The following is a 12802-nucleotide window of genomic DNA, read 5'->3' as shown; positions in this document are numbered from 1 at the left end:
AAGTTGTTTCTGGACTTTTGATTGAGAAATAATCTTTAATAGATCTCTCAGGTTTTTTTTTATATTTCAGTTTTAAAATGAAATGTCTGAAAAATTTTTTGTTCTTTTCATGCAAACATTTAAGAAACATAAAGCAATATAAGTTTTATTGACTCCCAAGTTGCCTTCAAAAATGAAGCCTCGTTCTAGCTTCAAGTGGACCATCTTTAAGATAATCTCTTGGCGATTTGATTGGTGTTCTCACACGTTATATTGAATACAACGCTTTCCTTAAAAACTACATCGAATGAGAAATAATTTTTCTTTTCATACAACGTAACTCAATATTTGGTGGTTGTGAGCGAGAATGTGTGTGTGTTTTTGTATGTTGTCGAGGGTTAGGTGGGATCAGCTATACATTGAATATAGCAAACAAAAAAGGAAACAAAATATTTAATTACTGTCAAACTTTGAGGAGGAAGGAGTCGCTCGTTGATTTCTCTATTCTCGGAATTAACAATGGACACATCAAACCAACACTCTGCATGCGTCAAGCTGTCATGCCAATGACACTCGATGCTGACAAAATATTCCCGACTAGCTGTCCATGTCACGAACTGATTGGCAAGCCTTGGAATCTAAACTGATCGAGTTCTCAGGTCTCTGACTTCCAAAGTCTCTGAAGTTGTTGTTTTTCTCTTCATCTCTGTAAGATGTGTGTTAGCACTATTTAGAGATGCTTAACTCTAGCAAAGAAATAAAAAAAAAAAAGACATCAAAGTCTTTAGGACTTGAAGTGACTGGGGAAGAACTGGAAAGGGGGGGGGGGGGGGTAGCAAGGAAATGTAAGTTTGACTAATACATCAAGGAAGTAGACTATACGATTCAAATAAAACAGCAAGAACACATTCTCTTTAGAAGAACTTAACAAAGTATGACTCAGTCAAGTTAAACAACGTTAGACTCACACAGTCACGACTTACTGTAAAAGACTTTATGTCAAGAACCCACACTCGTGGACTTACTTTAAATGGTTCTAGTTACTGTTCTAGTTACTGACTCACAGTCATGGAGTACTGTAAATGACTCTCCAATAATGACTCACAATCACGATCGTTGACTCGAGGTCATTGACCCACTTTCACTTTCTCAAACTTGCTGACTCACAGTTACAGAAGACTTAATGTCATCGACTCGTTGCCAATGACTCACAGTCACAGTTACAGACTTGCTGTCTTGAACTCAGTTAAAAATTCGCAGTGATTGATTCAGTTACAAACTCGCGGTGATTGATTCAAGTACAAACTCGCAGTGATTGATTCAGTTACAAACTCGCAGTGATTGATTCATTTACAAACTCGCAGTGATTGATTCATTTACAAACTCGCAGTCATTGACTGAAGATACCATTGTAAAACCCTCTTTATCAAGTGTGTACAAGGTATGGTAAAACAGTGAAGAATTTGTAGTAGACTTCAATACATTACAATGACAAATCAAATGTAAAATAAGTCTCAATTCAAAATTCACACAAACGACTGCGTTTATCAAGTTAAAGAAGATGGCCTTTTATCTAGTCATATGTCATATCATCTACGCTCTTGAGTGTCGACACAATGGTCCCGGGTTCGAACCCTGCAAGCCGCCATCCCCCCGCTCTTATGCGAGAAGTGTGATTAAGATGTAATAATCCTCAATTCTGAAGAAACATCAGAAAGAAATAATCAAAATTCCGTAGTTATTTACATTGCTAGGACTGTCATATCATCCAACGAATAATAGTCGCATGATGATGAACTAAACGATAATAGAAAAGAAAAAAACATCAAGTTTCAGTCAGAAAAAGAAAAAAAAAAGATTTATTAATAAAACGTTTACAAATCAATTCTAAACATTTTCAGCCCTGAGAAAACTAAACGTATTTTTTTTCTCGCCAACAGATCAGTGTGTCCCGTTGTGAGTTTACAGCCTTCTAGTTGGAAACAGCCTAAAACATGATTCTTAGATTCGTATCGTATAAATTACAGTCGCATCTGAGCCTCTCAAACTAGAACAGAAAAAAAAAATGTATAAAATAGATTTGATCAAAGTTCTTAATAACCTGGTCTCCTTGATGTAGGATTTAACTTTTTTTTTTCTCTAGATCGCATGCGGATGCGCTGTTTAAAAAACCAGCCAATAGAAGACTTAGACATTGCGTCACAAGATTACGACGACACATGATAAGCTACTGACATCAAAACCTAGTTTTTCAAGATTAAACAAAAGTTCTTGTCAAACAATAGATACAGTGCTGGATATACCTATAGGTAACATAAGCTAAAGCTTTGAGCACTGACTTCCTTGGGGACCACCCCAAAATTGTTTCAGTTATATTTCCAATCCTATTTAAGAAAAAAAAACACACCAGAAGTAGAGAAAATGCTGAAACCTCTCCAGCGTCTGGTAATTAGAAATACCTAACCTCTAACCGTGGATGTAAATAATCGCGTCTTTAGTCACACAAAACGTTGCATATAGAAACGATTGTAGAACTCACGATCCGGAAATAAACAGTCTGTATGTATTTCAACCAGAAAGCTCATATTTGTTATTTATTTATCATGTATTTTGAATGACTAGCTTTGTCCTATAGTGCAATGAATTAAAGACAGAGCTCCCAAATTGTCTAGAATGCGCTTTAAACACACACACGCACACACACACACAGTGGAAAACACACAAGCTTACGTTCGTATTATTCAATATCAAAAGCCTTAGAAAGTCAGATTAGCTATGCCTTCGGGGACAAAAAGTTACAGCTTTTAAAGAGTTATCCATCCAATTCAAAGTCTTAAAAGAGCTTAACGATAGCTTTAATGTATTTAAACTTATAGAGACAAGAGTGGCCAAACAAAAATAAGGAATAATTCAAAAGTACAAATTTTGTATAGACTCACAAATTTTGTGACACTCTCAATGGAAATGAGTAAATCTATTTTCCAGACTTTAATTTATATTTACATCACGGCAACCGAATCAGTTCAGATGTATTTTTTGAAAATTTGCTTTAATAACCTTAACAATGTATTTTTAAGATTAAACATAACGTATGATCACCAACTACTCACAAGAATGTTCCATACAGACTGACCTTTTAGTGACACGACCAATTACCCTCTCCTCCTGACTCCGTCATCCATCCTATCCTGTTCACTACCATGGCCATCATTTCCTCTTCACTCCCATGGCCATCATTTCCTGTTGACTCCAATGGCCATCATTTCCTGTTGACTCCCATGGCCATCATTTCCTGTTGACTCCCATGGCCATCATTTCCTCTTGACTCCCATGGCCATCATTTCCTCTTCACTCCCATGGTCATAATTTCCTCGTGACTTCCACGGCCATTTTTTCCTCTTGACTTCCCCGGCCATCATTTCCTCTTGACTCCCATGGCCATCATTTCCTCTTGACTCCCATGGCCATCATTTCCTCTTGACTTCCCCGGAGATCATTTCCTCTTGACTTCCCCGGCCATCATTTCCACTTGACTTCCCTGGCCATCATTTCCTCTTGACTTCCCCGGCCATCATTTCCTCTTGACTTCCCTGGCCATCATTTCCTCTTGACTTCCCTGGCCATCATTTCCTCTTAACTTCCCCGGCCATCATTTCCTCTTGACTTCCCTGGCCATCATTTCCTCTTGACTTCCTCTTGACTTCCCTGGCCATCATTTCCTCTTGACTTCCCTGGCCATCATTTCCTCCTGACTTCTGATACTTCAAATATTACAGACGTTACTTTTAAATATGTCAGTCTAGACATGCATGTTAATCAGTGACTTAAACTCTTCTGAGTCGTTTGTTTTCCTGGCTAATTCAGGCAACCCATTACATTCTCTAAAGGCTTTGGGGATGAATGAGAACTTGTACGAAGTTATCCAAGCATTGGAAATAGTTAATCATAGCATCCAAGCATTGGAAATAGTTAATCATAGCATCCAAGCATTGGAAATAGTTAATCATAGCATCCAAGCATTGGAAATAGTTAATCATAGCATCCAAGCATTGGAAATAGTTAATCATAGCATCCAAGCATTGGAAATAGTTAATCATAGCAGGTTTACTGGTTACCTTCCGTTGATTACACAAAATACTGACCTTTATATGAATATAATAATGAAGTATAGTGTTAATTTAACCTGTGTTTCAGTGTGAAGTGGCTGGGATTATGTGTATTCCACAAAGGTGGGACTATGAAATACTGATATTATGTGATTTTCTTGTTCAATTGATTCTAGATTTGTATTTAGTGACACTTAACACTTTAATCTTGTCTTTGTAGATAGTGTGATGAAACACAATTTCCAATCTGATCAACCCACAATTTAATAGTATAAACTTAAATTGTAAAATAAATGAGCAAAAAAATAAGTCTTACAGCTTTGGGGGATTTTCACACTAAAAGTTTATATTCAGCTTCTAGTTCTTTGTAAACACTTTGATTTGAAGAGCTCCATTATGTTCTTTAAACGATCAAATGCAGGGAGAAAACAAAAGTCAAGAATGTAGAGACAATAGGTGAGGAAAACGTAGAGAAAACTGATGGAAAACATTAAAAATACTTTTTTTTAAAAAGACAAAATCTCCTTTATACAACTTATATTATTGATGTAGGACTTAGATTGTAGATAGATAGATAGATAGATAGATAGATAGATAGATAGATAGATAGATAGATAGATAGATAGATAGATAGATAGATAGAATTCTGCTCTACGATTGACATCTGAAAAAGAAACGAAAGACAACAATTAGAGAATTGAAACAATTTCTTTTATTTTTACACATTGGACGTTTAAAAGATATGTTTAGCACTACTACAAGATTTGATTGGGTTCTAGAATAACGTTGTCATTAAGTCGCTTCCGTTGTTCTTAGCGACAAGTGTTTTGTCTTACTCTGTGCTAGACTACTTCATGCGTGAGAGGCATGTAAAGAATAAGCACTGGTTTCATTCATTTGACCTTGTGACCACATTCCCAAGGGAAGCAACATTTTTCCAATGATCGGGTTCACTCCCTTTACATAATTTCAACATCATAAACATCAACATCATTTTATTTTCGGCGGAGACACAAATGAAAGATCCCAACATTATCTCGAAGATCTACTGTTCTCTGTAGGCTCTGCTATGAGGCCAGAAACATCCAGAAGAAGGAAGTTCATGCCAAGTGATAGTTCTGGGTATAGACCTAATCTAATTCAACTTGCCCTGGTGCGCCTTGTGAAGATTTGATATGCTGTCGCAAGGCTATTAAAACAGTATTGATTTTTTTTTTGATCATGGCGTAAAGACGTAAGCAGAATGCATCGTTTGCGTCATTTCTTGGAAGTCTTCTGTCTATGAGGCTTCTCGAAATGTTAATGAAATGTAAGAGATGAAACTAAGTTTCCGGATGTATATCCAAACAGAGTTAAATACGAGCTGGTTGATATGGAGTGTGTTACTGCGTCTTTGTATTGGCTGAGGATTTATCTTCTTATCTTATCTTATATAATATATAATACACCTAGGTATTTTGCGTTTTTAGTCTGTGTTACTGGTTTGCCATGAATAAGATAAGTGGAATTAATTTGTTTTAGTTTTTTTGTTACTTTTAACAACTGACATTTTTCTGGGTGGAAAGACATGCTCCAATTTGATTCCCATTTCTGTAATTCATCTAATTCTCTTTGTAAAATATCTGTGTCTTGTGTTGTTTTTATTGTTCTATATATTATGCAATCGTCTGCAAATAATCTGACTTTTGTTCCTGAAGTAATGCAATTTGGTAAATCATTTATGTAAATTAAAAATAGTAGTGGACCCAAGACTGTTCCTTGAGGTACACCTGAGTTTACTGTTATCGGTGTTGATTTAGAGCCATTTATTATTACAGTTTGTTCTCTCCCTATCAGAAAGTCTTTAATCCACTGATGCAGTGGACCATTAATGCCGAAATATTTTAATTTTTTAAGCAAACTATGGTGGTGAACTTTGTCAAAAGCCTTAGAAAAATCTAGTAAGATAGCATCTATTTGTTCACTATTATCTAAACCTTTTGAAAAATCATCAATTAGTCCTATTAGTTGTGTTTCACATGATCTATATTTCCTAAAGCCATGTTGGTATGGTGTGAGGACATTATGTTTGTCTAAGTGGTTTATGATGTTGCTACATATTATGTGTTCTAGGATTTTACATGTGATGCTGGTAAGTGATACTGGTCTGTAGTTTCCTGGGTCAGATTTTTCTCCTTTTTTAAATAGGGGGGTGACATTAGCTTCTTTCCAGTCCTTTGGTACTCTGCCCTGGTTAAGTGAAGCCTGAAAGAGTATTTTGAACACTGGGGCTAGCTCATTACTTAGTTCTTTGAGTAATCTAGCTGGAATATCATCAGGTCCAGAAGCTTTATTTGGTTTGGTGTTGGCTAATAGTTTTTGAATTCCATTTTCTTGTTCTACTATATCTTCTATGTTGTCTACTTGGTTCAAATTCAGTAATATGTCTTTGTCTCCTGGGGCTGAGAATGCTGATGCAAAGTATTTGTTTAGAATGTTTGCTTTAGTTTCATTATCATTATGTATTATGTTATGTTCATCTTTTAATGGCGCTACGCCTGTTGTTTCCATTTTCTTAGACTTAATGTATGACCATAGGTTTTTGTTGTTATCTTTAGATATTACATTGTTTATGTATTCACTCTGCAGCTGTCTGCTTACTTTTTGGGTTAAGTGTTTAATTTTTATATACTTTTTGTAAACTATGATTTCTGATGTAACCTTTAAGTCGGATTGATACATATGCGTTTATAGAAAGGTGAAAGCTACTGGTGACAGAGGAAGAGTTGGAGACTATGTTGGCTGTAGTATATGCAGAGATTTGAAATATAGTTAAGTCGTTCAACTTCTTTTTATTTCATTTGTGTTTCTACCTAGATATTTACCTTCTCCTTAGTCTGTTGGACCGTTGGGGCACCACACAGGATTTGTCCATTCCTTTCTGTCATTTGCCTTGGATAGAACCTCTTTCAACGACAGCCTCTTTCATTCTACGCATTCCCATCGCTTTCTCTGCTTGCCTCTTCTTCTTTTTCCTGGTACTTTTCCCTGAAGGATAGTCTTCGCGAGCCCCGAAGATTTTGTAATATGGCCAAAGTTTAGTTTGCGTTTTTTTTTTTACAATAGTTAGCACGTCATTATGGAGTCCAATCGCTGCAGTGACCCTGTTTGTGGTGTGGTCTTTCAATGTGATACCTAGGATTCTTCTGTAGCATCTATATTCCATTGCTACGATAGATCTCCTTAGGTCTACATCTACCGTTACAGTAAAAGTGAAAGCTATATATATTTGTCAAATAATCTTTTCACCGCGAAGTATTTAGAAGCTTAATTCCTAAAGCGCAGGTTGAGTGTAACAGTGTATGTCAATGTTGTTCATGAGTATGTCTATGTTCTTATTGTTATAAATAGTACTGTTGAGGTTGATAAAATGAAAGATAAAATGTTTGTTTTTTGTTTGGTATGTAGTGATGGGCAAAAGTTAACTAAAAAGTAAGAAACTTTTAGTTTAGCTAAAAAAAACATTTGATTAAGGCCAAAGTTTAATATAAAAAAAAATTAGTTAAAATTGTTTCCATTAACTATTTTTAGTTACAAGCTAAAATTTTTCTTTTTCCACCAAAAACTACGATGCAATATTATGACTGGGGTTGTTTAGATTTATTTGGTTCGTCACGTGGTGGTGTTTAATATCTGCTGGTTTATTGTGGAAATCTGATAGCTTGTTCTGTCACTTTATAGATCAAACAAAACCCCGCCCTCCCTCCAAAAAAAAAAAAAGGTTATGAAAAGTTGTTAAAGTTAATTTTTTTTTAATTTCATTTAGTTTAACTATATATAGAAATTGGCGATAAACCATTACTGAAATGATATTATTTTAGTTAAAATTTAGTTTTAGTTTCACTTTTACAAATTTAGTTTAGTTCCCATCACTATTTGTATGTTTCGAATACTCCTTCTGAGGGGAAGATAATCTACTTTCTGGGGCTGGCAGGGCAATGGCGTCACTAGGGTGAGTGTCACTCTGTGCGGTCAGACTATTGAGTCACCTCTAAGCCCCCCCCCCTCTGTTGGTTAATTGTTTTCTTGAAACATAATAAATTGAGCTTAAACCCTATAGTCATTGATTGTTAGGCAACTGTAAACTGATCATCAGTAAAGTTTGTTGCTTATGACAATTTATCAATATTTTTTACACGTATTGAAATGTAAGATTATTAAAATTAGAAACTCTAACATCAACATATGCTCTAGAATAGACCTTAAAGAGATTTTTACGGAAAATATTCTACATTCTACTGTCGATTGAAGGCGCGGTGGTTGAGTGGTAAAGTGCTTGGCTTCTGAACCAAGGTTCCGGGTTCGATTCCTGAGGCAGACTGGGTTTTTTTTTATTTTCTGATCTATGGGCGCCTCTGATTCCACCCAGCTCTAATGGGTACCTGACATTAGTTTGGGAAAAGTTCATTAACATTATCTGCCCTATAAATCGCAAGGTCTGAACGGGGACCTTTACTTTTACTTTTCTACTGCACTGACCCGGCAGCCAAATTTAAATTTCGATTTGTTTGGACCAATTAAAATTATCTTATCTTATTAATCTTATCTAAAAGATAAGCGAATTTGGTTCTTAAAAAGCTTTACCCAAGAGCTTTCTATTAACAAAGTTTAACGCCTACGACATTAAGTTGGACTAGCTGCCTGGAGCTACAAGCTAACAACAGGACTAGCTGTCTGGAGCTACAAGCCAACAACAGGACTAGCTGTCTGGAGCTACAAGCCAACAACAGGACTAGCTGCCTGGAGCTACAAGCCAACAACAGGACAAGCTGCCTGGAGCTACAAGCTAACAACAGGACTAGCTGCCTGGAGCTACAAGCTAACAACAGGACTAGCTGCCTGGAGCTACAAGCTAACAACAGGACTAGCTGTCTGGAGCTACAAGCCAACAACAGGACTAGCTGCCTGGAGCTACAAGCTAACAACAGGACTAGCTGCCTGGAGCTACAAGCCAACAACCTACGCGAATTCTGATCCAGAGTTTCGCTTTCCGAAACGAATTCTAAAAATAACTAGAAAACATTCAACATGGCTGCCAATAGTAATGTTTCAAGCGTGTGTGTGTTTCATGTTTGTGTGTAACTAGGTAGGTTGATCTGTGTCAATATGTTCTGTGACGTGTGTTTAGGTCTATGCATGCGCATGTTTGAAGATGGCTGCTTTCTTGTTGTATGCCGAACATTTCACTTAGCAATGAAGTATTATAGCTCACATATGCCTTTATCTTCCACACCGAGGGTCTGGAGTTCAAATCTCAGTACATGGCCCCGCTTTTATGACTCTTGATTGAGATCAACCAGCATCGATGGGTAACTGAAAATTGGTTTCGAGAAATGTGTGTTGGCCACGTGATACCTCTCGAGAACCTTTGACCCCTGACACATGAGCTGACAACATTTGGCTCATGAATCGCCATGTGTAAAAGGTAAAATTGTATTTTTTTCTTTCTTGCGTAGAATCTTTTATAAAATATTATTAAAAAAAACTGTGATTAAAAACAACAAAACCTATCCCTTTTAATATTTATTTTAATACACACTCAGGGCCGCCCTTAGGCCGATTTGTACAGATGTAGGACTTAAAGGGTTAACATATTTAATGTACGCATACCGTACGATTGACCTAACTTGAATTAACCCACATGCACCTATTTGCGTTTGAATTACTTCCTATGCATGTTTTAATCGTAATAGTTGTTATTGTAAAATAAATTAGAAGAGGAGTCTCGCAAGTATCTATTAAATTTGGACCCACAATTTTTTTAAGGCCGGCCCTGTGTGCACTCATGTCTAAACAAACACAAAATCGCAAGTAAATGTGCGCAGGACATGCAGGATCTAGTTCAAAAATTGTGTCTAAAGAAATATACTCACCAATTCTTGATCGTTTAAAGAATCCTTCCACCTGAAGAGAAACGAAACATGAGCCTGGAGTTCGAATCCTATCCGTCTTAATTTAACACACCTAAGAGTACAAACCACCTTAAAGCTAGACTAATCACGCACTCAAAAAACAAAAACAAACACAAGAAAATAGTTTGAACAGAATAAAGTTTCTGAACTGTGTATTTGGTATGATATGCACAAGAAGAATTTCTTTGGAAGACAGTTTGGTGGGAGAGCAGGGGGGTGGGTGGGAGTTGGAGGAGATTTTATTTAAAAAAAAGAAAGCGGCGGTACGATGATGATGTGATTGGATAACGGACTTCCTCCACTGACTCGCCTCTCACGCTGCTCCACTACCTCCCCCCGTGTGGTCAAGTCTAAACACAATATCAGCTGGGCTATTGGATTCCCAACAATAGAGCAGTCCATCTTTATCACAGTGATTTTGTTGATAAATATAACAAGAAAAGCATAACAAGCAAAATACAAAAAAAAACTTTTTTGTAAAAAATAAAGCTTATATTAATGTGTATTAATTAGTTTGGATTAGTCATGTAATTAAATTTTGCAATAGATCTAGACTAACAATAATAAACCTGTGCGATTTTTTAACAAATTGTTTTTGTTTAGCGAAATTTCAAGCTTTTACCTTTCTCAATACGCTATGATCCTATCACTTACCTGGACCCGTTGGAAAGGTGGGGGGGGGGGGGAAAGAAGGGGATAAATATATTTTTAAAAAAAGAACCACCTGAATTCGAACTGAAAGGGTTAAGGTCTTCTCGGGCTTCTCAAGCCAACGCGATGACCACTCTGCCAGCGATGAGTCTATGCAAATAGAAGATTGTACAGTTGTTTATCTATTATTTATAGTTCATGTTTGTGTTTACAAAGCCTAAGACGGCCAGCAGCCTAATATAAAGGGGACTAATTCAGCTAATACTACAATTTCAGCCAAGTGTTATTTCTTTCCCTTGTTTTAGGTACCAAACAAAGTAATTTATTATAAATAGTTAATTAACCAATTGGTTAATTTTTTATTGATTCTTGTGTTGTCAGGTAAAAGAAATACTTGTGCAAAATTTCAGCTTCATCTGAGATTGAGTGTTAGAGAAATAACATGTACAGACTTTTGGCCAGACAGACAGACACACAGACACACACACAGAAAGCCAAAGTGAGTTGGTATATTCTTTACAAAAAATACTTTTTAAAAAATACAATACCTCCTTTATACAGCTTATAATGAGGCTTGTTTTCGAGTCCGAAGAATAATGACAAAGGTAACTTTTAGCTCAGAATGTCAACATTGATTCAGTACTCCTTGTTTCTTATACAGCAATTATTTTGCTTTTAATAAGTAATGAATGTTACATTTTTAAATATTTGAACATTTTTTCACCCAGCCCCTTTCTTCCCTCACCCCCGCGATAGTCCCTTTCAAGGCCGATATTGGATCTAGATCTATACTACGTCCTCTAGGTCATTTTTTTTTTGTTTTTGTAACTTTGAAAAAATATAAATTCTCATCCTGTACTTATATATTTTCACCAAAGTGCATGTTCTTCCAAATGTTTGAGTTTTTACAACCTAACTTATTTAAGTCATTGGTTAATATGCATGACTAAATGCATGACGCGTAGGACGCAATCATCTTCTTTTTTGAAGTAACGCCTGTATTATATAAGAAGATAAGAAGAAGCATGTCCACACCTGATCCAAGTTACTTTATCTTGTTGACTATAATATCTTATCTCATCTTATATAATACAGGTGTTACTGCAAAAGAGAAGATGATTACGTCCTACGCGTCATGCATTCAGTCATGCATATTAACCAATGACTTAAATTCTGCCAAGTCACTGGTTTTCCTGGCTAGCTCAGGCAACCCATTCCATGCTCTAATAGCACTAGGGAAGAAGGAGTATTTGTACAAATTTGTCCTAGCATATGGGACGAGTATTGTGCCTCTATCTTTGTGTCTTACTGAGTATTTTATTAAATTTTGTTTTTGTATTTGAAGATTATGGTTCAGTGTTTTATGTATAATTGCTACTTTACTTTTGAGTCTTCTGTCCTGAAGGCTTTCTAAATTTAGTGATTTTACTAAAGGTGTTACTCTAGTCAAATGTGAATATTCGTTTGTTATGAATCTCACTGCTCTATTTAATAACCAGGGACTTATGCTAGATGTAACCTACAGTATATATACATTGGAGTCCGAAGATTTGTTAAGTGTGCAGTATTTCCCATGGTCACGCAGTCCCAGCTGTGACCTACATACTTTGCTACATTCAGATCTGGCATAACCATTTACCCGTGAGACCATCAGACCATTAGAAACCAAACTGCGAAGCAACGAGGTACTACTGTATAACAAACAATTTAGAGAGCTTCTACAAAAACTAGATGTCTGCATTGAAATCTCGACTCTTTATACTGTACTTTCAAATGACGAACCAAACCAAAGCTCTATCTCTTAAACTTTGCAATGTTTATTTCGCGCGAGACAATCAAAGCTGAAGCTTAGTCTGATAATGTTCCGATTACTTATACGATTTCTACTTAAAACTAGATCGAAAAATAAGAAGCGACTTAGAGATGTCTGTAATATTAGATCAAGTTTGTCACGGCGGCAATATTAGATCAAGTTTGCCAAGGAAAAAAAAATTAAGTGCAAAGAATTTCTCTGGTACATCATAAGTTTCTGTCGCGTGCAAAGCGAATTCCCAGAATCCTTAACAGCTTTTATTTTTACTAACGATTTAGATATCTAGAGGGACGTCTGGTTTC

The 12802-nt window shown here is 36.2% G+C and overlaps 1 protein-coding gene across 1 annotated transcript in view; it reads right to left on the bottom strand.

Moving 5' to 3' along the window:
• The window catches only part of LOC106067534 (neuropeptide SIFamide receptor-like), a 168854-nt gene extending 158615 nt beyond the window's left edge, over window positions 1-10239 (bottom strand). The window contains exon 1 of the mRNA XM_056021544.1: window positions 9998-10239. The gene's annotated coding sequence lies outside the window, so the exon portion shown is untranslated. The remainder of the gene's footprint in view (window positions 1-9997) is intronic.
• Between the last annotated feature and the right edge of the window lie 2563 nt (window positions 10240-12802).

This window comes from Biomphalaria glabrata, chromosome 2 (genome assembly GCF_947242115.1).
Source record: "Biomphalaria glabrata chromosome 2, xgBioGlab47.1, whole genome shotgun sequence".
Classification (NCBI taxonomy): Eukaryota; Metazoa; Mollusca; class Gastropoda; family Planorbidae; genus Biomphalaria; species Biomphalaria glabrata.
This window is presented reverse-complemented; position numbering and strand designations above follow the sequence as displayed.